The 23,582-nt window shown below is 47.2% G+C and overlaps 1 long non-coding RNA gene across 1 annotated transcript; it reads right to left on the bottom strand.

The window, feature by feature from the left end:
• On the bottom strand, positions 1-22,962 carry LOC134756725 (uncharacterized). The gene is made up of 4 exons (XR_010129828.1): positions 22,723-22,962; positions 1,924-2,186; positions 1,165-1,297; positions 1-1,023 (listed from the first exon to the last, which is right to left on the bottom strand). It is a non-coding gene; the product is annotated as an uncharacterized lncRNA (long non-coding RNA).
• Between the last annotated feature and the right edge of the window lie 620 nt (positions 22,963-23,582).

Here is a 23,582-nt window from a genome sequence, read left to right as displayed (position 1 = left end):
ATGTGATGGGATGGGGTGGGATGAGGCGATGGGATGGGGTGAGGTGGGATGGGGTGGGGTGGTGTGGGCTGGGATGGAATGGGATGGGGTGGGATGTGGTAGGATGGGGTAGGATGGGGTGAGGTGAGTTGGGATGGGATGGCATGGGATGGGATGGGATGGGATGGGGTGGGGCAGACTGTACTGGAGGGAGTTCTAGGGGACAGGGATGGATAGTGCAAAAGCACAAGGGTAAGGAATGCACAAGCTGGCTCAGGTTGCCCAGATCTCAGAGCCACGACCGGAGCAACAGATGAAAACAGGGGTCAGCTGGCGCCCATGCCGTGGGAGCCTTGATGCTCCCTAGCTTGCATGCACCCATCACTGCTTCTTCACACAGATATCTACAAGAGTGAGGTACAGGAACAGTTGTCTCTTCTTTCTTGAGAATGCAGCACAAGTTCTGTTTTTGTCTTCAAGTATTGCAAACAGCAAGACAAGATCACCAGTTTCCTCAGTCTGAGCCAACGTGGAGGTGGCTCGGAGGTCACTTGATGCCACCATCAGCAAAGCCTGAACAGGGTCCCTGAGGCCCAGGGACTCAACGGAGCCTCAGAGCTGAGAGTCAGATCAGAGCTGGGATTAGGGCAGCCTGGGTCTAAATGGAGCACCTACTGCTCAGGGCAGCCTGTCAAACATGGAGACATTGGCCTTTCCAAAGGGCCAAGAAATGGGAAACCCAATCTAGGCCTTCAAAGGTAGGGAAAAAAGTCACATCTGGGCAAACCAATCACGAAAGCCTCTCTGTGCAATGGGCAGAATGTCCTTCAGGAAGCTGTCCTCCTGGGTCACTGACAGGAGATCCTCTGCTGCCTTCAAGGGTGACAGGAGCTCAGGACAAACACAACTTCGGATCACACCTTCTTCCAAATCAACCCCATGCTCTGCAGACATCACTCACAACACAGGCCTAAGGCCACTCTCCACACACAGCACACACACCAACAGGCCGGCTGCTGGGAGGAGACACAAGCTGTGTGGACACTGTGGGAAGGAAGGTGTTGAGGAAGTTTAAGAACAGGCCTCCCTCCCAAAAAGAGCTAATGTGTGGGGTCCCAGTGGGGGCTCAGCCTGCCCAGGAAACCGCTTAGTGACTAATACTGTGGGCAGTCAGAATTCTCTTACCTTAGGCAAACTCCTTGTAAGAAAATCTCTTCTTAGAATCAAAGAATCACAGGATTTTTGAGCTGAAAAATCCTTTCGTCTTTGTCTTGTGTAGTTGCTCATCTCAAATGGTGCTGAGAGGAACTAAGGACTCCTGAAATGAAAAAAAAGAAAGGAAAAAAAAGAAAAAAGAAAAATACGACCCAACAGGGGGCCTAGGCAAATTTGCTTAACTAAAGGATCCCTGTGAATAACACCTACTAGGCAAAGAAAGTCACGTTCCATCAGAAGACACCAACAACATCTTTGGTTAGGAATCAGCCAGTCTCTGCCAGCCTCCAAATGCTAGCCACGCAGCCTGCCTCGGGAATGCAGGAGGTCCACAGGCCATGCCTTCTCCAGCAGAGCCAGGAGGCCAGAAGCCCCTCAAGGGGGTGTTGAGCCAGAGGTCTGAGGCCTTGCAGATCTGACGCTCCGGAACCAGGGGTCTCCTCCCTGCCCCCCCCCCCCCCACTATGGGGAATGGAGATGTGAGGTCCTGAAACCCAGTTCAATCCAACCTAATTCCTTCAGGCCCTACCAGGGTCCAAGCTCCAGGGCTAGGCCTGCAGGGTCAAACACAGACATTTCCTGCCCAGGAGGTTCCTGTGAGCCAGTGAGACACCCCAAGACAGCGTGGGGTGGGGCTCTGGCCAGAGCCCGCCTGGCCCTGCTCTCCTCAAGGGACTTGATCCAGTGCCTCACACTTGCCCTTTGGTGTTTTCTGGGCCTTGCACATACCTTGTCCACGTGATCAGTGCTTGAAACAGAACCAGGTCTGGGCAGGTCACACCAAGGGCTGATCAACAGGCTTCCTGAGCACGTCCATCTGTCTGCTCTGCCTTGCAAGCCACTAACAGTCCATGAATACTGATTCAGGGTCCTGGCTCCAGGGAGATGAGCAGTCAGGAGATTGGAGGGGTAAGGATTCCCAGCTGCTCAGAGGCAGAGTGTGAGAAGGAGATGCTGAGAAGCTCCCAGGTTCCCAGTGCCTGTCACTGTCACTGGAAAGAAAATGATGCCATTGAGAAAGATGTGTGGAGGGCAACCTGAGGAGCCATTTATTTGAAGAACTGGCACATTAGCCAGATAGCACCAGCAGCAGGTATGAGCTGAAGGGCCTGTCACCCTCCCCAGGACCACCTGTCCTGCTACCTGAAACTCAGTGGCCCGGGCCATTGCTCTGGAATGATTCTGGAGCATAGACATCAACACATTCATGTAAGTTCTATCACAGACTCCATGTAACAAATCTCAGGTCCCAGTTACCAACTGAGGAGAAGGAGGATTAGGCTCTGGGAAACCTCCAGGGACTTCAAGGAGTACAAGACTATTCTGAGGCTAAAACAGTTGCAAATTCTAAGATGGAAACCAATACTGTGTAAATTAAAAAATGGAGGGAAAAGAAAGTTCCCTTTCTTTGCAGGTGAAACAGGAAGATGTGCACTTTAGTTCTGAAGTGCACCTCTTTCTGTGTGCAGTCTTGCCTTCATGGGGTTTCTAATCCACAGGAAAGCTACACTGCAGCCCAGCATAAGCAACTCATAATGAGGTAGCCGTGACTTAAATGCTAGTGGTGTCCCCGAGCAGTTCAGTCAGTGAGTGAGCAGCGTCTTTCTGAGATTCCAGGTCTTTGAGTTGACTGGACCCCGCAGGCCTAGCCCTGGAGCCTGGACCCTGGCTAGGCCTGAAGAAATTGGGTTGGATGGAACTGAGTTCCAGGATGTCACATCTCCATTCCTCATAGTGGGGGCAGCGGGGAGACACCTGGTTCTGGAGCTTCAGATCTGCAAGGCTTCAGGCCTGTGGCTTAGCACCCCCTCGAGGGGCTTCTGGCCTCCTGCCTCCGCTGGAGAAGGCACTGCCTGTGGACCTCCTGTGTCACCCTCCTTTGGGGTCCCATGATAGGTAGCCTGTATTACATGCTCAATAAATATTTGCCAATGTTTAAAAATTCTTTGAAAATACAGAAGAGCCCCAGAATAAAGGGATCTGACAAATTAGAAGTTTCTCTTCAAGAAATTCACATTTGCAAAGCAGAGTCTCTCCCTTGAAATAGGCTCACTGTTGTGAATGTGGAAATGTGAAGTGAAGGCTTTCTTTGGAAATCACTTTGTACGCTGCCAACACCTTCCTGAGCTTTTGCTCCAATGGCTGATCCACAGAAAAAGCAGGGTGACAACCTCATTGTTCCTGGGAGACCAGCACCTGCCTGTGGGGTGGCCTTTCTTTGAGAAGCCGTGGAATACAATGCGTGGTCCTTTGTCAGAAGCTCCAAAGGGAACCAACCTTCCAGAAACAGAAATGCTCCCACAGCTCCCTTCCCCCTCTGCAGGCCAAGAGCCCAGACCACAGCCTTCTGAGGGTCTCCAGCTGCCAGGTCTGTTTGGGGGGAAGTTGATGAGGTCAGGCAGGAGAGAAGGAGGAAGTGGGGAGCCACAGGGAAGCTGGGCTTGGGAGCTTCAGGGCCTCTTGCTGTTTCTCAGAGGTCACCTGCCCTTCACCTTCCCCCTGCCCAGCACCTGACACAAAGGACCTCCCTAAGGCTGCTCTCCCAGGCTCACGTCAATGCCAGAATGAAATGCAGAGGAAGGCTTCCTGTGCAAATGCCTCCTAGAGGGGTAACTGGCCTGAGCTCTCCCTAAGGCGCAAATAGCTGATATCTCTAAGGCAAAGATTGATGGGAGAATAGGGAACAGGCAGGTGTGGGTAGGTAGCTCACTGGGGATACAGAAGAGGCAGCATTGCCACCTCATAATTCTATCTCAGGCCAGTCCCAGGGAATCCACAGGGAAGGCCAGCTACACAGCCGCAACACCAGTGGGCGGGCCGAGCTCCCAGGTCTGGCTGTCTCGGCATGGCCAGCCGGCCCCAGAGTTCCCTTGTCATTTTGTCTTTTAGGAAGGCCACATCAAATTATCAACCCAAGGTGTTATTGTGATGAGTCCATAGCTTAGGTCCTCATTCCTCCTGCCTGCCTCTACATAGCGTGTGGCTTTGGGCAAGTCACACCATCTCTGTGGACCTCAGGTTTGTGAGGCTCTCTAAAGTTTCACTGTTGAAAGGAGCCCTTCATTCCAGGGAGAAATCCTGGTATTCCCAGAATGGGAACAGCTTTCCCAAAAGACTATTAATTCATGTCCCACCTGGTCCAGACAACCCCATGAGGGGGTTACCGCTGTCCTCATGAGAATGAGGACAATTTCTGGAATGCCAATCTAGAGACATGTGAAGAGCTCCGCCTAGGCTGGGCAGCGGCTGCAAAGTTGAGGTTTGCAAAACACACATCCTCTCTACAGCTTCCCCTCCTCTTTCCAGCTCCCCTTTCCATTCTGCTCCTTTCCCTTCTCTCCCCTTCTTTTTTCTTCCGTTCCTCCTTCTTTCCTTCCTCCCACCTCTCTTTTGCTATTCTGCCTTTAATCCTACAGCGGATCCCCCATGATTTCCATACAGAATGTTCTGTATTTCCAATACACTGAGGCTGAAGCCACACAGAAATTGAGCTGTGAGGCCGGGTGTGGTGGCTCCCACCTATAATCCCAGTACTTTGGGAGGCTGAGACGGGCAGATCACCTGAGGTTAGGAGTTCGAGACCAGCCTGGTCAACATGGTGAAACCCTATCTCCACTAAAAATACAAAAATTAGCCAGGCATGGTGGCACATGTCTGTAATCCCAGCTACTCAGGAGGCAGAGGCAGGAGAATCACTTGAACCCGGGAGGTGGAGTTTGCAGTGAGCCGAGATTGTGCCATTGCACTCCAGCCTGGGCAACAGAGCAAGACTCTGTCACAAAAGAAAGAAAGAGAGAAAGAGAGAGAGAGAGAGGAAGGAAGGAAGGAAGGAAGAAAGGAAGGAAGGAAGGAAGGAAGGAAGGAAGGAAGGAAGGAAGGAAGGAAGGAAGGAGCTATAAGCTACTAGCTCAAGTGTATACCTCGTACTACAAAAGGGAAAGGCTTCTTTAAACTAACTTAAGAAAAAGAAAGACAAGGCAATCTGGTTGCTCATTCAAGGGTGCAAGAGCTTTACTGTGTAAGCTGTCCACCTGAAGGGTCTGCAGCTCCCATTCTGGTGTGAACAGCTTCTCTGGGAGAAACACCCATCCAGGCCATCCCTTCCTCAGAGCATCCCATCAGAGCCTAATAGGGAAATTATTGTTATAGTTTATTTAGGGAAAAACATAATTCAACACATGACCCTGCAAAACTGTACACTATAACATGACATTGAAGTGACTTCTGCTCTGGCACAGAGGAGCACTGAGTGAAAAGATCTCTGGATTCTGAAGGCCCAGTTGTCCCGGGCTGCCACTTAGGTTGGCGTGCTCGCATTAATGTTCTGCAGCAACATATAGTCCATGAGCAACCACGGGACTTTTATTGTCTGTCTTCCTAAATCTGTCCTGCTATAACTTAAAAAAGAAGTTACAGCATCTCTATAACACTATTTGGTTTTAACTAGGTTGCTAAATGTGTTTGCTGAAGTCAGCTATAAGGCGTTAAGCACTTCAATGGTACAGGATGTCAGAGATAAATTCTGCAGTCAGTGTATGGCACTGGATGAGATTTATTTTGCAAACTTTGCCAACCCCAAAAAGGAGATTATATGTTTTGGGAGACAGGGCACCATCCTGTTAGTGAAGTTCATTTAGATGTATTTCTTATACCAAAGGGCATTAAGTATGTCTATAAATATTAACAGAATTGTGTTGCAAAGTATAAGTCCCAAATCGGGGTGTCATTTGGCAGACTGTGCCCGCCAGGTATGGATTGTGCCATCCCCGGAGAGAACTGGCTTCTCTCTCCTGCATGGCATCAATTTTATAGGCTTTCATTCCTCCGAGAGGATTAGAAAACATCTGGAGTCAGCACTTCCACAATCTTAGTTTTGTTTCTCAGAGTAGCTGCATGTTTGGTGGCAATTAGGATGTTCAGGTACTAAATCAATGATTTTCTTCATGGCCCATGACTTACGTTTGTAATATAATAGACATACCAAGTGTGCCATGCCCTTACAACTGTTTATAAAGATAACCAAAAAATGAACCTATTAATTTTATTTCTAAAAATGATTTTATTTAAACCAGTGGTTTAAATAAACTGGGGGCAATTTTGCACCTGCTTTCCGGAGGCATTTCTCAATGTCACTTTTTGTGTCACATCTTAGGGGCATGTATTGGCATCTCCTGGATAAGGCCAGGGATGCTGCTGGACATCCTACAATGCACAGCACACCCCAGGCCGGAATCATTCAGCCCAGGATGTCCACAGGGCCAAGGTGAACAGACCTGGCAGAAAGCTACTACGAATTCTCTTTCTTATAGAAACAAGAGACAGATAATTCTCTATGTATGAGTGTTGAGTGTTTCCAACGTACCAGCACTTTGCTGAGGTTGTCTTATTTAATCCTGTCTCCATCAGAAGCAATCTTTTCTGATATGACCTGATAATTGTGTTGTATAAAGTCCTGGTATGATCAAAAATGGCCAAAGTCTTCAGTATCTCTACCTCCAACCCCAAATTTCTCTCCTTCATCTCACTTAACTTCCTGGTGGCATTCAACACTGTGGACCACATTTCCCCCTGAGAAACCCTCTTTTACTCTGTCCAGCAGCTACCTCACCAGCCTGGCCTTGTCTGCAGCCTTCACAGATCTTCTCCAAGCCAGTCAGCGCTGCAGCGACTCAAGGTTCAAGCCCAGGTCCTCTTCTTTAGGGCCTCTCAAAGGCAACTCAGCAAACACCCAACACTTAACCCAAACTCCTAATCTTCCTCTCTGAATCCTTGTCCTCTTCCAGGTCTCCCAGGCTTGGTCAGGGATGGCCCCACATTTATCCACTTCTGGTGTCAGAGCCCACAGGTCTTCTTTACCCCTCAGTTCCCGGCTGCCCATAATCCAACCATGAACTAGTCCTGAGCTTGACTTTCAAACATCTTCAAATCCATGCATTTCTCTCCAATCCTATACCACCACCTTTGCACAAGTTACCATTACCTTTAACCTGGACAGCTGAGGAGACTCTTGCCAGATCTGCCTGCCTCCCCTCAGCTCTCTCTTACATGTGGCCACAGTGATTCTACCAATCATGCATTACATCATGCTCTCCCGTCCTCACCCAGCCTACCGACATGCATACATGTGCACGCGCACACACACACGTACATGCACACACGTACATGCACACCCACGTACATGCACACACGTACATGCACACACACTTAAATGCACACACGTACATTCACAATGTACACGCATACACATACATGCACACACGTACATGCACACACGTACACGCACACACGTACATGCACACTCGTACATGCACACACACTTAAATGCGCACATGCACATTCACACACGTACACACATACACATACATGCACACACATGTACATGCACACGCGTACATGCGCACACACGCGTACATGAACACACATGTACATGCACACACTTAAATGTGCACACATACATTCACACACGTACACACATGCACATACATGCACACACACGTACATGCACACACGTACAAGCATACACATACACGCACACACACGTACATGCACACACGTACAAGCATACACATACACGCACACACACGTACATGCACACATGTACATGCACACACACATACATGCACACACGCGTACATGAACACACACACGTACATGCACACATGTACATGCACACACATACATGCACACACACACGTACATGCACACACACTTAAATGAGCACACATACATTCACACACGTACACATACACATACATGCACACACATGTACACGCATACACATGCATGCACACACAGTACATGCACACACACGTACACGCATACACATACAGCACACACACGTACATGCACACATGTACATGCGCACACATACATGCACACACACTTAAATGTGCACACATACATTCACAAACGTACACACATACACATACATGCACACACGTACATGCACATGCACACATGCATGCACACACATACATGCACATGCACGTACATGCACACACGCGTACATGCACACACATACATGCACACACGTACATGCACACTTAAATGCGCATACATTCACATACGTACACACATACACATGCACACACACGTACACGCATACACATACATGCACACACACGTACATGCACACACATGTACATGCACGCACACTTAAATGTGCAGATACATTCACACACGTACACACATACACATACACGCACACACACGTACATGCACACACGTACACGCATACACAAACACGTACATGCACACATGTACATGCACACACGTACACGCACATACACGCACACACGTACATGCACACACACTTAAATGCGCACGCATGCACATATGTACACACATACACATACATGCACACACACGTACATACACACATGCACACACGTACACGCATACACATACACTCACACACGTACATGCACACACGTACATGCACACACGTGTACATGCACACACACGTACATGCACACACACTTAAATGCGCACACATATTCACATACGTACACACATACACATACATGCACACACGTACACGCATACACAAACACGCACACACGTACATGCACATGCACACATACATGCACACACATACATGCACACACATACATACACACACGTACATGCACACACATACATGCACATGCACATACATGCACACACGTACATGTGCACATGTACATACACACACACACACATCTTGAAGCCTGTTTACTGGCTTTCTGTGGCTCTTAAAACACAACTTCTGAATTTGGCCTACATGACCCTATGCATTCTGGTCCCTGCCACTTACTCAGCCCTTCAGACACACTGGCCTCACATCCCTCACATTCATCTTCCCCCTCTGACCACAGGACCTTTGTCGAGGCTCCTCCCTTGGCTGAGATTGCCTTTTCCTGATCACTTTCCCCCTTAGCTCATACCTGTCCTCCAGATCTCGGTTCAGCATCATTTCCTCCTGGAAGCTCTCCTGCTCTCCCAACCAGATCCCTGTGGCAGCCTCTCAGAGCACCATGCTCTGCTCCTCTGAAGCTCTCAGCAGCTGCAATTTGATCTGTTTTCTTTGAGTCATTGTTTGGTTGTTCTCTATCTCCCAGACTGGACTATGAGCAACTTGAGGACAGGGAAACTGAGGCCCTAGAGACACTAAAGAACTTGACCAAGGTGAATGAGTACATACAGTGGCCATCTGACCCTTCGGTCCACCGTTCCTTACCCACTGACTATGTGATGCTGAGGAATTGCAGTGAAACATGAGTAAATATCTAAACTCTGGTTTAATCTCAATGTCACCTAAATAACAATAGGACAGATCTTTTAAACAGGATGGATGGATGAATGAATGAATGAAGACTTCTGCTTTCCATTTGTCCTCTTCAGATACTTAGTTGACTTTTAAAGTTTGCAAAATTCAAGAATTGGCTACCTAGGGAGACACATGCCCACTTTCACCATCTTTATTCTGATTAAGCGTTGAGTCACACCTCTCAGCGCCATACTACTTAATGGATGTTCTTCCATCTCAGTCAGTAGCAAGAAGGACCACTTCTGAGTCCATATCTTCTTGCAACATTCACCATTTGTTTCCAAGTAAGGAAGCCACTTGGCTTTTAGTGTCCAGCATACTTCTTGTTTAAGATCACCCTGACTACCACAAAGGCCTTTTTGTTGTATCAGCTTCACTACAAGGAGAAATGCTTTTAAAATAAACCATGGAGTATCCCTTAATAAAGGAATAATTGGCAGCCAGTAATTCTGCTGTACCTGAGGAACACTGAAATAAATCATGGTTAAATCAAGTTGTTTCCATAAAGGAAAAGTGTAAAACCCTGGAAATATCTATGTAGTATAGAAATAGGATGAGAGGGAAACACAACTCTTAAAATAGAGCCCGTAGGAAAGTTCATCAAAGGCAGATGCTCGAGAAAACGTAAGTTTTATGGTTTCAAAAGGACAGTAACGTGCATCAACTGTCCAGTGATCCTACCCAAAACACAACCACAGCTCCTTGTAAAGTGGTGAGTCAATAAATAGGTGGCTTTGTTCTAATTTTCCGTCTCTAAATTTAGATTCATTGCAGTATACAGCTCAAGGTCTTAAAATGCATACCAGGGAGTTTTTACTAAATTCCAAATTGACTTTATTCATTTTGTTCTGTACTTAAAAATGTGAGATGTATTTTGCACAGCCCATGAATGACAGTTACCTGCTGGGATGGGAACGGATCTTTAGTTTTTCATTTCTGGGACCACCATTGGATGGTGTCTGACAGCTTTGAAAGACAACACGGAGCTGGTTGGAGGTGGGGGCGTGTGGGCAGGAGTGCTGGTACCTCTTGGCGCCACAGGGCGATGGGCTCCACTGCCTTGGCACCAGAACTGGCGTGAGCCCTGGGCTCTGTAGGGTGGGAGTTAGCAAACTCTGTAGATAGGCACCAGTTAAGCCCTTGTTTTACTCCTTGCTCACAGGTCTCCTCTCTCCCCCTTTCTTCCCCTGCCTTCTCCACTCGGCCCGAGGGAGCAAGACTGGGAAGCCCAGCCCTTCTGTCAACCAGGGTCAAGTAGACTCAAACCAGAAGCCCAGCTCTGCCTGGCTTCCCTTCCTCAGGTGCCACATCTCCATCTGCAAAAGGACATCACACTGCTGGCCTTGCGAGGCTTCGTGAGGATTTCATGGGAGGACACAAATGCGGAACTGCCGACCATCCACATTGATTCACGTCCCCCGCCCCCACCCGCCTCCCTGATACTAAATTCACCTGAGTTGTTCTTATGACAATTTCCCGAACTACCACCTGTGTAGACCAAAGCTCTCCTCTCATCCATTCCTCCCCTTCTTCTCCCACAACCTCATGACCAAGTCCGCTCCTGCCTTCTGTGTACTTTGGAGTCTTATTTAGCTTCTAACACTTCTGGACCAGAATCACAGCTGGTACAGTGTCTACTATGCCTAGATCACAAAGAGGCAGAAGTCATCAGAATCAGCTCCCCACAGAATAACTTCCAAAGGCAGCACTCACCAAATGCCACTTGTGTAGGTCATCTCCTACAAAGTTCTGCATGCAAGTTATAATTTGTTTTAAAGGCAGTGTTTCCACTACTGAATCATACACTATCTCAGGCAGTCCCAGGAAAGACCTGGGCAAACGCAGACATGTAATATCATACAAGGACGGAGCTGGGGGAAGGAGAAGCATTGCTGGGCTGGGGGAGGCCGCTTTGCCCAGTCCAGGCTACAGTACCCGTGAAGTCACTGCTGTCCTAAGAGCACTCCCATTATAACAGACTGGGTTCCAGGGGTGCAGGCAGAAGGTGAAAGGCCAGGATGGGAAGAGGAGAGACCATTAGGAGTTGGGAATGAAGATGGGAGGAGGCAAACCAAATACAGTCCCAGAGCTTAGTTTTACTAAACAGCTGCCCTGAGCCCGCCCCTCACCCCAACTGCCCAGGCAGCCCGTTCTAGATGGTGATGGTTCAGGCTGGGGAGGACAGCTGTGGCTCAGCAATTAGGGGCAAGGACAGGCCAAGACACCTTGATTTTTCACTTTGGTACCTGTGATTCGAACTATTTCTTTCCCTTTTTGGAACATTGAATGATGCCATCAGTGAAACTGCAAATGACAGGCAGGTCCCAGTTCACCAACAGATTACCCCAGTCACCAGCATGATTCTTTGCCACTCATTAAGGAGGGTTGGATTCACTTGCTATGAATGATGGTTGTAAGGACTCCCCAGCCACATAGAATTCAAAATTCCAGCAACAGTCCCAGCATAGGCACACAGGGGGAAGGCCCCTGAGGATCCTGGTGCATGCCCACCCTGTATCTGCCAGCCTCTCCCTGCACCAGGCCTGCAGGGAGGAAGGAAGCAGGCAGCCTCCCCAGCACCATTCCTGAATCAGGGCCTGAAAAGCAGTGGCCCCTGGCTGCAGTGACAGCTTGACTCCAGAACTACACCCTAACAGGGCCCCTTGTAGGCCACTCTGTCGTGGAGGCACACCTCACGCACAGCCTGGCACGGGGGGGACTCACGGACTCTGAGGGCCTCACACCATGCAGCTCAGCCATTCCTGTGAAAAAGAATGTGCAGACCCCAGGTGTTGGTACGAAGAGGAGGGTATTGTCTTTTACAACCACAAAACATCCACAATGCAATCATCTCACAACCTCAATGCCAGAACCCCTGCGGCAAGCTGGCCAGGTGAGGTGGGTTGCTCCAGGTGGCCGATATCACCTCTGAAGCTGCAGCACAGCTGCAGAGGGGTGGCCCTGGCCCCAGCATGGTGCATTTGCTCTGCAGGAAGAGGCACTGGAGCTGAGTCCCCCGAATGATGCAGTTCTCTTCTCCCCTGCCTCTCACAGGCACAATTTGATATATTTTTCAGAAACCATTAAAAAGCTTAAGCTCATTTAAGTAAATGTTGCCCCACCTGCCCTCTCCACCCAGGTGCCTGGTCATGTGCCAACTGGCAACTGTCAATGATAATTGCGCCAATTCACCAGGGATCATCCTACCAGCTCCCTGTGCCTCTCAGCTCTTCTCCTGGAGGTAAATGGCTTGGCTGTCTGGAGGGCCCTGGAGCATCAGCAGGTTTTTGGAATGGGCAGCCTCTAGTTTTGAATCAGTCTATAGCAAAATCCCAGAATGGTGGGGGCAGACATCTGGGGCCTCTGCTCCACATCCACCAGTTGGAAACTTGATCTCAGCGTTCCTTTCTAATCCACATTCTGCCCTGACCTTCAGCTCAGATATCATCTACTTAGGGTAGATGGAGAGAAATAAAATGGCCAACGACTGTTGACTTGTCATTGGGCTTCTAATGCAAAACACCACGTGCCCTTCCACTGAGACCAACCCTGGCTCTTCACTTTAGAAGCAACCCAGATTCAGCCAGTGACTTGCCTTAATCCTGGTACCTGGCACACCTGATGATAGAACTCAAGAGGGAAAAAGAAAAACATAAGAAATAACCAACAGGGGGAAGTAACTATAGTCCTAAACAGTTCAAAAATAAATGATCTGGGCATTACTGTTCAATGGAAGACAATTAACAGTTTAACAATGTTCATGGAACTGGAAAGCCACTTCACACTACCAATATGTCTGGGTTCTTGAATATGATTTAGGTCTATGTCACCACCAAATCTCACGTGGAATTATAATCCCCAATGTAGCAGATGGGGCCTGATGAGAGGCTCACGGGTTTCCCCCTTTGGTGCTGTTCTCATGACAGAGTCCTCAAGAGATCTGGTTATTTAAAAGTGTGTGGCACCTCTCCTCTCTCTCTCTCTCTATTCATTCTGCTCCAGCCACGTAGCTCACAGTTCTGGCGCCCGTACAGGATTCAGAGTGGCTTCTGCTTCTGGGGTGGCTTCAGGAAACTTTCAATCATGGTGGAAGCCTCCCCAGAGGCAGAAGCCACTATGCATCCTGTACAGCCTGCAGAACTGTGAGCCAATTAATCCTCTTCTTTCCAAGTCTCAGGTATTTCTCTAGAGCAGGGCAGGAATGGACTAGTACATCCTTCAATTAAAATCACAGTGTGAAACAGAAATGGCAGTCTGTTGAGGACTGCTTTGCAGTTAGTTTGATCAATCATGGCTGAAAGCTGGCCAAAAGAAGAAAAGGAGATCAACTCTCTCCTGTAGTTAATTTCTACACTAGAAATCCACTGCATTCATACCACTCATTGTCCACTGTTCTAAAACTGCATCTATTCTTCCAACCTGATTTTGCTGGTTTTATCAATTCCTCTTACTTTCCCATTTCCTTTTCTTTCTTAAGGATTTCCACCTTTACTTTCAACCCTAACCCTCCTCCCTCTGAGGAGCAGTATCAGCAGGTGGGGCAGTGAAGGTCAGTATGTGCCTTTTCCACTTGAGCCTCCCAAAAATATAGTCTTTGATTAGGGACTGCATTTTTTTTTTCTTTTTAACTTGTGTTTGAGCCACTGTGTTTGCCCAGTTTCTGAAATTGTCCTGTGAGGCTCAGCTGTCCACCGTCCTTCCAGCCTCATGAGCAACATAGTTCACTGTCTCAAGAGGGGCTCTGGGAAGTCCCAAAGCCTTCCCAGGCCATGCCCCAGTGCCAGTCCCTCCCTGCTGGCCCTGACATGCCAGCCAACTCTGCTCTCCCTATCCCCAGCACCACCCAGCCAGGCTCTGGGATGCCTGTCTGGCCACATTCCAGGACAACCTGATCGTCCTTCCTCTCTGCCTGTTCTCTCCACCTGTCCTCACACACTCGTCTCTCCTCCTCTGACCTCCACTATCTTTTCCATGGCAGTTAGAAGTCAAAACAGACCAGATAGAAAAGATATGCTGACCGTCACTCGTCCACTCCCTCCCTCTTTGTGTATCACCTACAGCGTGCTGGATAAATCTCTGGTGCATGTGCAATTTGGAGAAATTCCAGAGGTCTGCCCTCCTTGTCTCCCTGGGTCACAGGGAGGTAAATGACAAGGAGTTGGCTATGGTCCCCACTTTATAAATGAGGAAATGACTTCTCAAGGGCACTGAGAAGTCATTTTTTCATTTATAAAGTGGGGACCATAGCCACTTGACTATGGTCCTGACTTGAGCAGGGCCACACAGCCAATCATTGGTCACTCCTGTGCTCAAACCTCAGGTGTCAGCTTCCAATTCCTCCAATCTATCAATGTCATCCTGCCCCTCAGTTGCTGGCAAGTGAAGATACGAAGTAAAGTAAGGCCTTAACCCTTGAGGAACTTGGGCTTATAATGGGCCCAACAATAGATAGGTGAAAGTAAAATTTGCAAAAGCAGCAACAGAGAACAGACCACGATTACATGCCCAAGGAGTGGTGCCCACCATGGGGCATGGAAATGATGAGATGCAAACATGACAAAAGTAAGATTGGACCTGAACCTTAGCCTTAAAGGGAAGCAGTAACCAAATTGATGAGAAGAATGACCGTGGTGGATTGGCAGGTAGCACAGTCTGGGGAAAAGCAGTAAGACAAGAGTAGGTAGAGCTTAATCAGAGAACAGGGAGAAACCAGGCTGTCTGAAGGAGAGTGCCCCATCCATGAGCAGCAGTAACCAGGTTTGCTAGGCTGGCTGGGACATAGGGACTGAATGGCAGACTAAGGATCTGCCCCGGGCCTTCCCATGTCATTCTGTCTCCTTGGTAGGAATGACATGTGTAGCTGTTCTGTTTTACAAATGCTACTCACATTGAATTTTTAAATATTTTCCTCCCCTATTTTTATTCTGTTGCCTGTTTTCTCTTGTTTCTAATATCAGTGAACCTCCACAATTTTAGAAATCTTAATGAATTTATTCACATGTATTTAACATCAATGTAAAGAAACTAATTTCCATCTTCTTGTATTAGCTTATAGTCAAACTAAGAGCTTCAGGCCTGAGAATAATCTTCCCCTAAAAAGAGATGTACTTTCTCTTTTCTGCTGACAAAAACTACATAACAATCCTCTTTCCCTTTTCACCCTTGCTGGTAGGAAGCTCAAAGATACATTTTGACTCAGCCACAAAAATAAATTAACCCCCCCGGTTGTCATATTTGCTTTGCCTCCTTTCTCCTTTATTTCCAGTGCCTTGTATGTTTATAAAGCTTATTGTCTCTATATCCTTTGTTGAAGTTCACCTCAAAGCCTTTGTGGAAAGAAGCAAAGTAAATAAACATCAACCAACCAACAATATCACTTTCTGTTTCACTCAACTCTTTCCTTCATTCACTCAACAAGTATTCAGTGAGCCTCGACAACATGCTAAATCTGTGCTGGGAGCTTAGGATTAAGAAAGAATGGGCTGAGTGCAGTGGCTCATGCCTGTAATCCCAGCACTTTGGGAGACCAAGGCAGGAAGATCACTTGAGGCCAGGAGTTCAAGTCCAGCCTGGGCAACATGGCGAAACCCCCTCTCTACTAAAAATGCCAAGAAAATTTAGCTAGGCATGATGGCACATGCCTGTAATCCCAGCTACTTGGGAAGCTGGGGCACAAGAATCATTTGAACCTGGGAGGCGGAGGTTGCAGTGAGCCAAGATCACACCACTGCACTCCAGCTTGGGCGATGGAGCGGGACTGTGTTTCAAAAAACAAACAAACAAAAGAAATATATACATATATATGTCATAAGGCTTATTGCTTCTTCACTAAAGGAAGATAAATTGATTTGAAGTTTCATTAAGTGAGGCATATGGGAGAATTCGCTACATAAGGAAGCAGGAGAAGGAGTCCATTTCCTTAAAGATACTTTTTAGAAGCAGGCAGGCATCTCTCACACATCTGAGACAACCTGGCATCCAGGCATCCTATGATCTTTCTAAATTTGGTCTCACCTAGATTTTATTAGAGAATTGATCTAAGCAATACACTTTTGGGTCTGTTTTTTTAACTGACAAATGAAAGTTGTTTATGCCTTATATTTATATTTATATTTTTCACAACATCATATGTGTATATTGTAAAATGGCTAAGTTGAGCTAGTTAACATATGCAATACACCTCACATACTTCTCATTTTTGTGGTAAGAACACTTAGATATGGCCTATTAGTAAGATAACATAGTTATTGGTCTATGTAAGAAGCTAAAATCCTCGGGCCAGGCGCAGTGGCTCACGCCTGTAATCCTAGCACTTTGGGAGGCCGAGGCAGGTGGATTGCCTGAGCTCGGGAGTTCGAAACCAGCCTGGGGAACATGGTGAAACCCCGTTTCTACGAAAATACGAAAAAATTAGCCAGGCATGGCAGCATGCGCCTGTAATCACAGCTACTTGGGAGGCTGAGGCAGGAGAATCACTTGAACCTGGGAGGCAGTGGTTGCAGTGAGCTGAGATTGCGCCATTGCACTCCAGCCTGGGTGACAGAGCAAGACTCCATCTCAGGGAAAAAAAAAAAAAAAAAAAAGATAAAGCTAAAATCCCCAATAAAGGAATCCTTGCTCGAAATTAGAAAATATTTTATTTAAAAATTATGCTTAAAAAAATCCCAATTAAAATGATGCCATTACCACTGTCCACCCTCAACACACACACAAATTAATTTTAAAAATAAAGCTTATTTCTAAATCCTTACACAAAAGAACTGATTTTAAGTGACACGCAATTGGTAGCAGATCCGAACCACACAGAGCCCCAGCTTGGTGCTCCGTCTCCCCGGCCATGTGAGGACACAGCCCTCTTGAACTTCTAAACTGCCCCTCAGGAAGCAGAGCAGCATGGAAACAGTGTGAAAACCAAGCCAGCCTTTCCATTCACCAGGGGTTTTCATTCCTATTCAATATACTGGACAAAGTCACCCACAGAGCAACTGAATTACTTCCTGGTCTTTCTTGAAGTATTTCAGTTCTCAGGCAGACCCGGGGCATACAAAGTTGTGTCCAAAATCATCACTCTACCTCCAGGTTTCTCTGTAACCAGCAATTTACTAAAAGTACTTCCTGGGCCTCAAGGTGGGAACTTTATGAGCTTCAGATTCTGTACCTCCCAGTCTAACCAAAGTTATACGTGATCATTAATTTCATGTTTCAACTTGACTGGGCTACAAGATACCCAGATAGTTGGTAAAACAGTATTTCTGGGTTGCCTGGTACAGCGTTTCCAGAAGAGATTAGCATTTGAATCAGTGTGCTGAGTAAGGAACACCAACCGTCATCAATGTGAGTGTCACCATCTATCCAATGAATAGAGTAAAAGGTGAAGGAAGGGTGAGTTCACTCCCTCTGCTTGAGCTGGGACATCCTTCTACTCTCGCCTCCTGACATTGGCACTTCTCGTTCTCTGGCCTTCAGACTTGAACTAAATTCCCCAGCAGCTTTCATGGTTCCCCAGCTTGCAAAGGGCAGGTCACGGGACGTCTGGACCTCCACAGCCCTGGGAGCCATTAACACTGTAAACCTCCCGTGTGTCTGTCTCTGTGTGTCCTATAGGTCACGTTTTGCTTAGAGAACCCTGACTAATACTGTATACTTCCCAATGCCTACTTTAATCCCCAAAAGAAAGCTGAATCCGATTCGCACAGTTTTATTCAATGAAGATCTCCATGACAATGTCAATTCAGGTGACTGGAACAGTTAAAACTGAGCCAAAATGCTGTGTGACACTAAAAATCCAGAAAAATTTACAGAAAAAAAGTTATTTGTTATTATTTATTTATATTTATTTTATTTATTTTATTTTTGAGATGGAGTATCACTCCCATTGCACAGGCTGGAGTGCAGTGGCACAATCTCCGCTCACCGCAACCTCCACCTCCTGGGTTCAAGCGATTCTCCTCCCTCAACCTCCCGAATAGCTGGGATTACAGGCTTGTGCCACCACGCCCAGCTAATTTTTTTGTATTTTTAGTAGAGACAGGGTTTCACCATGTTGGCCAGGCTGGTCTCAAACTCCTGACCTCAGGTGATCCACCCACCTCAGCTTCTCAAAGTGCTAGGATTACAGCTGTGAGCCACTGCACCCAACCAGCAAAAAGTTATTCTTACTCTGTTTTTCAATGCTACTGTATACCAAGCTGTAATGGGTATACATACATAGATTATAAAGCAATGAGACCCCTTGTTTATATCCCACAGTGATGCCCAAGTTATCTACGATATGCTATATTCATTGGTTAATGTGAGTACTTGGGGAGTTTCTAATATAACCTTTAATGTGTGTGAACAAATTGCCAATAAATCCCAGAATAGACTTTAAGAAGTCAGCATGATCTTTCCCTGTTAGATATCATCTTTAAAAAGGGTAAGAGAAAGTTGTCTGGGAAAAAAAAAAAAATACTTCAGCATGTAAATTAATTTTAAAATGGGCATGGTAGTTTTACATTTTGAAGATAAGAAGATTAACCAGAAGGAACTGAGAGAGAAAATTATCAAACCTGAATGGGGAAAAATGCCTTAAAAAATATAGCTGTGAAGAGAGCTGAGTCATTTGTGACAGAATTTTAAGGCCCTGCAAAAGTCCCGAACATGGTCACAAGTGGTTTACATAAATCCATGTGCCCTCTTCTTCAAGCCAATCAACTGCTCTCCAGCCCTGCGGTGAGTGGCATCACTAGGATGAGCCAATGACACTGTCGCACAGTAGAAAACACAGCCTCCTTTCATCTCCATGATGTGCTTTCTCGCAACTTCATTAAACTGAACCAGAAATCACATCAGACAACAGGGAAAAGTCATGGGATGACTTTTGACATGAGACTGAGAGACAGGTGGGTGAGACTTCAAGAAAAATGACACAAAGATAAGACAGTTTCATATTCAAGATGATCTTACACTTCTGAAAACCAAAACATCAACGTCTTAGGGCCAGAAAGTAAAACTTCTAATGAATAGGATGTGAAAGTCGCCAGGCAGACTCCTTGCCTTTCACCATGACACTAAATGAAAGCACAGAAAGTCCAACAGCTAAATGAATGTGTAAGATTTCTCAGACAAGATCTCTGGGGTCGCTCTAATTATAACACCCAAATGTTGTTAGCAACAATAGAAAGCACAATTTAAATATGTGATTTGGTGATTTTTTAAAATACATTTGGGGCTCTTTTGAGAGTTCTGAAATTTCCATAGCAGCTGCGTACTTCAGACCTGGTGGCATTTGGGGAAACACTTGTCAAATCCATACTTGGAGCCCAAGCTGCCTGGTGAAAACGGACTTTTTTCCCTATTGGTTTTTTTTTTTTTTTTTTTTTTTTTTTTTTGAGGCGAAGTCTCGCTCTGTGGCCCAGGCTGGAGTGCAGTGGTGCAATCTCGGCTCACTGCAAGCTCCGCCTCCCGGGTTCACGCCATTCTCCTGCCTCAGCCTCCCGAGTAGCTGGGACTACAGGCGCCCGCCATCACGCCCGGCTAATTTTTTTGTATTTTTAGTAGAGACGGGGTTTCACCGTGTTAGCCAGGATGGTCTCGATCTCCTGACCTCGTGATCCGCCCGCCTCGGCCTCCCAAAGTGCTGGGATTACAAGCGTGAGCCACCGCGCCCGGCCTTTTCCCTATTGTTAAGTGAAAATTACATGAGCAAAATATTCTTACATTGTGCCCAGTAGAAATATACCTTTACACTGAAAATATTACCCTAATGAGCTTGCTTGTAATGTTCACACTGGAAATAACAGAAACATGCAGGCCCTCTCTGTGTTTTTCTTTTCTATGACCTTCTCCTCCACTTTACTGACAGAGTATGAGTAAGCTGGCAGAAAATCAACAGGGACAAAGGGAACTGCTGGCCTCTTGGTTACAGAGGGCCCTTTCGATACCATCCTACATCTACAGTACACCACCAGTTTCCTCCTCCATGATGTGGCGTTCTTTAAGGAATAGTTTAGAAGGGCCTGACTTAGAACTATGCCAACAGCTCTTGGCACCACTTATTTGCAGACTCTGGCCCAACTGGCTGAAATCAGTCTTTGCTAATTTATCAGCCAGCACAGGTCTCAGCTGCAGTTTTCAGCTTTGATCAAAGCTGAAGCCCATATCATCGTAACATCATGTGTGAGCCTGGGTCTGGATCAGCAGTAGCTGGGAAGACTAAGGAGAAGCACAGAAGGGACCCGGAGTATGGCTGGGCCACCTGCTCCCCTCATTAGGATGGGATGAAATAGTGCAGCTGATTGGCCCAGGGAGAAGGGGGTGTGGGCTGGAGATGGAACAGAGGAGGGTTAGAGAAGGGCTCCCAGGAGGCTGGAATTCTATCTCACCGGCTGCCATCTATTAACCTTGACTAAAGACCTGGCACTGGCCTTGGCACTTACAGATGGTCAGGAACCCAGCCCTCAAGGACTCAGAGACCAGAGACTGCTAGTTCTAATATAGGTCAGACCTGTAAATGCATGAATGGGGAAGAAATAAACAACAATGGGACTACAGAGAAACAAAGAAATATCAGAAGGACAGACTACAAGGATAGTTTAGCTGCAAATTCACCCAAAAACAGGGAAAATTAGAGGAGGAAAAAAGGTTCCAGGACCTTTTTTCCCTTCATTCGAATCCACTTATTAAGCACCTACTAATGCAACCATTTATTAAGCACCTTCTACATGCAAGGCACACAAATATTAATAGATAGAGTTCCAGCCCTCCAGGACTTCAAGACACAAACACAAACAACTGTGGAAAAGATTGCATGGTAATAAGATATTTCCCTGTGCAAAGTACTGTGAGTGAGAGACCCTGTCTGGGGGAGGATCTGGAGAGCTTCCAGGAGAAGTTGCCATTCACAATGAGCCTTCCAAGGTGAGTAGGGCTTCAATTTGCCAAGATGGGAGGTTAGCTTTGGCTCAACTCTTGGAAGCCTGAAGGTAACAATGCCAGGTGCAGAGCTTTCTTCCCTTTCCTGGAGGTTTGAAGGGGGAGGCTCACAGCCTGCAGGCAGCATGGCCTGCATTCTCTTACGAGATGTATCTCTTTGAGATACGGCTCCTTGCCCTGCAGAAAAGTGCAGCAGTTAACTGGAGCAGCAAGGAGACCCGGAATTCTGGGAGAGCACCGGGCAAAACAGAGGCTGACCCAACCCAGTGGCTCCCATACCACAACTGCCCCATGGATTTCAGTTCAATTACAGGCTTCTCAACCTCCTTCTCTCAGTCCTCCTGTAAATGACCCACACTGTGTCCCACCCACCGCTCTTCTTAACAGGCTGTGCAACCTCAGGCAGCTACTTGAACTGCTCTGTCTCAAATTCATCCTCTGTAAAATGGAGACCATTAAAACCAGAATCTCATAGGGTCCCACTGAAGAGTCAATGGAGTAGTGCTTAGTACAGGATTTAGCCCAGAGTGAGCTCTCAGGAACTTCTGTTATATTTAATGATCATTTTGTACCTATGTGATCTCCACCACACCCACGACTTCGCCATACCCCCACATCCGCATCTGCAGCTCCCTTCTCTTCCCCATGGCCTGCCCTAGAAGTCTGACAGCCTTATGGGCATCACCCCAAAATTACAACGAACACCTCTAACTTTTCAGACTCCTCAAATTAATCGTCTTTCCTCAACTGTGCCTCCTTCTTCCTTGATCTTGGGGATGACATCAGCACGCAATGCTTCCCCAAAAGAGAACTCAGACGCCAGCAAAGACTCGCCCTCTCATTTCATCCAATAAATAGATCTGATTTACTAGAACCCCTTGGCTGGATAATCTCCTTCCCCTTCCCAATACCATCTGGGGACTCTTTCTCACCTGCCCAGCCCCAGTGCCCCCCGGCTGGGGTCCCCAGCATGTCTCGCACACGATGGCCGACACACACGTCTGATCATGTCCATGTCCTGGTGAGATCCTCCCTGGCCCTCCATGGCTTTCCGGATAGGGCCTGTGCTGCGGTCAGCACCTCAGGCCCTCCCGGTCGCTCCTGCTTTTCTAGCCAGGCCTCCATAAATGTCGGCCTCACATTTAGTAAAGCATGATGGGTTCTCCATGAATAACTAGAACGGACGAATGAATGAACCTGCCACTTGGTGCCCTGAAAGAACCATTCCTCTGGCCATTCTGAACTATTAATATTTCCAATTCCCTCAACGTGGAACCCTTGAAGACAGGCCTGTGCCTGCTGCATACCCAGGCTAGCTGGCTCCCTGCTGGATTGTCTGCTTCCCGGGCCCTTCCCAGGTGGAGATGGTGGCCCTCGGTGCCTTCACGGCGCTTCAGATCTGTCTCCCCACTTGGGAAGTTATTCCCTCGGCATCAGCTTATTGCTGGTCTTCCCACTAATCTCAGAGTTTCCTAAAGTCAGGAATGATGTCATATTTGTCTAGGAGTCTCTGAGCACTGCCCGGTCTAACACCACGTTCTGTTAATGATTATTAACCTGCGAAGGAATGGGGCACATGCCAATTGTGTCATACAAACAACACAAGCGAAGACATCAGTGTGGCATCTGTCTTTTTCCTTTTGGCTTTATTTCCATAGGGCTTTCTAGTATATGCCCCATTCTGTCTTATGAGAAGAGAATGGACCTTGCAGGCTTTTTTTCCCCTTCCTTTTTCTGCCAGACGCACTTCCTGCTGCATTGAGAGACTTTTGGAAGGTTCGTCTTTCCCTCAAATTTCTCATGATGATGAAGAACTATAATCGCCCCTGAATGGTCCAGTTTAGCACAGAGAAAGCCAACCAACATTCACCAGCAGACTTTAAATGCTGACAGTTGAAACAGCCAACAAAAGTTCATTAAGTGCTAAGCAAGAAAAAGAGCAGGAAAATGAGACAGAATCGCTCCCTGGGGCATTGCAAAAGCAGGCCTTTGTGAGGAAACATTCCTGAAGGAATCTGGGGAAATGACATTGTAAAACTGCAACAGACAGCAGGATAGGACAACAGGCTCCCAAATAACTGCATGGCGCCACACCAGTGCTCCTTGGGGAGGGAGAGCACATCACAGAGCCCCTTGAGAGGCAGGCTGGAGAAGGCTGCCCCAGCAC

Source organism: Gorilla gorilla, chromosome 12 (assembly GCF_029281585.2).
Source record: "Gorilla gorilla gorilla isolate KB3781 chromosome 12, NHGRI_mGorGor1-v2.1_pri, whole genome shotgun sequence".
In the NCBI taxonomy this organism is placed as follows: Eukaryota; Metazoa; Chordata; class Mammalia; order Primates; family Hominidae; genus Gorilla; species Gorilla gorilla.
Note: the sequence above shows the minus strand (reverse complement) of the source record. Positions and strands in the feature narration are given on the sequence as shown.